Source organism: Bison bison, unplaced genomic scaffold (genome assembly GCF_000754665.1).
Source record: "Bison bison bison isolate TAMUID 2011002044 unplaced genomic scaffold, Bison_UMD1.0 scf7180017864156, whole genome shotgun sequence".
Classification (NCBI taxonomy): domain Eukaryota; kingdom Metazoa; phylum Chordata; class Mammalia; order Artiodactyla; family Bovidae; genus Bison; species Bison bison.
In genome coordinates this window covers 1,918,378-1,922,030 of record NW_011494728.1, presented here as the reverse complement: position 1 = coordinate 1,922,030, position 3,653 = coordinate 1,918,378, and positions in this window count along the sequence as shown.

Below are 3,653 nucleotides of genomic sequence, written 5' to 3'. Positions count from 1 at the left end.
TCTTTGCATTGATCGCTGAGGAAGCCTTTCTTATCTCTTCTTGCTATTCTTTGGAACTCTGCATTCAGATGCTTATATCTTTCCTTTTCTCCTTTGCTTTTCCCTTCTCTTCTTTTCACAGCTATTCGTAAGGCCTCCCCAGACAGCCATTTTGCTGTTTTGCATTTCTTTTCCATGGGGATGGTCTTGATCCCTGTCTCCTGTACAGTGTCACAAACCTCATTCCATAGTTCATCAGGCACTCTATCAGATCTATGCCCTTAAATCTATTTCTCACTTCCACTGTATAATCATAAGGGATTTGATTTAGGTCATACCTGAATGGTCTCGTGGTTTTCCCTACTCTCTTCAATTTAGGTCTGAATTTGGTAATAAGGAGTTCATGATCTGAGCCACAGTCAGCTCCTGGTCTTGTTTTTGTTGACTGTATAGAGCTTCTCCATCTTTGGCTGCGAAGAACATAATCAATCTGATTTTGGTGTTGACCATTAGGTCAGTCCATTTGCAAATGTTGAACCATTTTTGATTTCAGGAATAAATCTCACTTGGTCATGGTGTATGGTCCTCTTAATGTGAAGGAAAATTCAGTTTGCTGATACTTTCTTGAGGTTTTTGCATTTAAGTTCAACGGGAATATTGGTCTGTAATTTTTTTTTTTTTTGGTAATGTCTTTGTATTTGGTATTAGGATAATGCTGGCCTACTAAAATGAGTTTAGGTGTGTTTCCTTCAATTTTTGGAAGAGTTTGAAAAGGATTGACATCAGTTCTCTTTAAATATTTGATAGATTTCCTCAATGAGGTCTTTTGGTCCTGGGCTTCGCTTTGTTGGGAGGTGTTTGATTACTATTCCAGTCTCCTTAGTCTTTTTCAGATTTTCTGTTTCTTCATGATTCAGTTTGGGTAGGTTGTATATTTCTAGGGATTTATTATGATTCTTCCTGAGATATATCTATAATTATTTGGAACCTTTTTGTTTGATTAATCTTTTTTGGCATACTTGCATTTATTTTAATTTTCATTTTCCTTTCCATGTTGGAGAAATCCACAAATTTTTTTCTCATGACAGCTGCTGATTCAAGTAAAACTTTTGTTATTTACTGTTGTCAATGAAGATTTCAGATGTAATGTGTGTTAAATAGGACATTGTGTGTGGTTGTGAGTGTATGTATGTGAATGTTTTCAAAGAAATATACCCTAGACAACACATAGCTTTCTATCCCAATATTTGCCCAGGTTAAAGATTATCACCCCATTTTATATTACTATAGTACTTAATATAATATGTTAATATAGTACTTTAATCTTGGTGTCAGCAGCAGTCAGTAAGGATGAGGAATCACTCCTTTTTGATAGCTAGTTAACCATAATAGGTTTTTGCTTCTGTGGTTTTTTCCCCTGTAAAGTATCTATAAAGATTCATCAAAATCAAAACACTTAATGATTAAATTACACAATATTGCCAAATTTTCAACAAAATTGCCATCTTATGCAATTAACATGAATTGTAATCTGGAGCTAATGTAGATTCATGTCAATTCCAAAAATCTTGAGTTTTAGCAGTACATCATATAAAACTGGAATCTTCTTAGCCTTCTGTTGCCCTGTTATATAGCAGGAATACACAGAAATCCTCACAATTTATTGTCTCATGTACTTGCTAAATATACTCTGCAAGGATACTAGAGCCTAAATAGCAAGTCAAGTTGCTTATAGAGAGATGCCTAGAAAAGAAAGCCACAGTGCTGTTCCCTCCATCAGAAGTGTCCCAAATGTGATGGGGGTTCACCAAGGGGCAGGATGGAAATACAGCATAGAGGTGACAGATGATGGCTAGGCTCTTTTCTGAGGCTGTTAACAATTAAAATGATAAAACCATGTAGGCAGCATTGATGACATTCTTTATGTAATGGCAAGAGGGCAAGCATCCAACACATTTAAAATATTGTATCTTAATGTATTAATTGCTTGGTCAAATAAAGTGAAAGTGTTAGTTGCTCAGTCATATCTGACTCTTTTCGACCTCATGGATTGTAGCCTGCCAGACACTTCTGTCCATGGGATTCTCTAGGCAAGAATACTGGAGTGGGTTGCCATTGCCTTCTCCAGGGGATTTTCCAGACTAAGGGATTGAACCCAGCTCTCCCACATTGCAAGCAGATTCTCTACCATCTGAGACACCAAGGTCAAATACAGCAAAGTGATAATTCAGCCTTAAACTACACAATTTGAAATTGGAATTTCATTTACCAGCAACTGTCTTCTCTTCACTCCTAATCTTGAAACAACACCAATATGCTGATTGGAATTTCATTTACCAGGAACTATCTTCTCTTCACTCCTATTCTTGGCCTGGATGAGTTAAACATAAAGGAATCAATAACCTGATGTATAAGTCATTTTGCTAAACTGATAGACATTCCTGATCATTTAATCAAAGGCTGTGAATCTTAGCTCAATAAATTATGAAATCTTACATTGCTTACATATATATATCGTGTGTGTGTGTATGTGTGTGTGGTAGTGTAATGGTTGTATCTAAATCCTTTTACAGAGAAGGCAATGGCACCCCACTCCAGCACTCTTGCCTGGAAAATCCCATGGGCAGAGGAGCCTGGTAGGCTGCAGTCCATGGGGTCACTAAGAGTCAGACACGACTGAGCGACTTCACTTTCACTTTTCACTTTCATGCATTGGAGAAGGAAATGGCAACCCACTCCAGTGTTCTTGCCTGGAGAATCCCAGGGACAGGGGAGCCTGGTGGGCTGCCATCTATGGGGTCGCACAGAGTCGGACACGACTGAAGTGACTTAGCAGCAGCAGCAGCAAATCCTTTTAATCCCCAGTCAATCTAAAAAATGAGATTTGTAGAATATTGAGGATAAAATAAAGAATAACATTTTATGTCATTTTTAAATTAATTAATTAATTTTAATTGGAGGCTAATTACTTTACAATATTGTAATGGTTTTTGCCACGCATTAACATGAATCAGCCATTGGTGTACATGTGTTCCCCATTCTGAACCCTGCTCCCACCTCTCTCCCCATCTCATCCCTCAGGGTCATCCCAGTGCACCAGCCCTGAGCACCCTGTCTCATGTATCAAACCTGGACTGGTGATCTATTTCACAAATTTAGGTCATAATTAAAATTGATTTTTACACACACAGTTTATTTCTTAGGGTTACAAAATTGCAACTAGATGTTTTGAGAGGAACCCTTTAGGAAATAATTCTAGGTCTTTAAACCCAGAGATATTCTCCTCAATGCAAAGTTTTGCTCCCCAAATTTATTTTACTAAATATATTGTATTAGTTATATATTTCATTGTACTATATTTCAATTGTTTGATTCAGTTGTACTAATTATGTTGCATTTGTATTAGTACGAATATACTCTATACAAATATATTTTATTCACTGTACATTAACCATAAAATTAATGTACAGTTAATGTCCCAACCAACAGTTGTTTTATGAAATCCAGCTTCTGCTAAATTATACATAAGATATTTAACATTAGGCAATGGCACCCCACTCCAGCACTCTTGCCTGGAAAATCCCATGGATGGAGGAGCCTGGTAGGCTGTAGTCCATGGGGTCACTAAGAGTCAGACACGACTGAGTGACTTCACTTTCACTTTTCACTTTCAT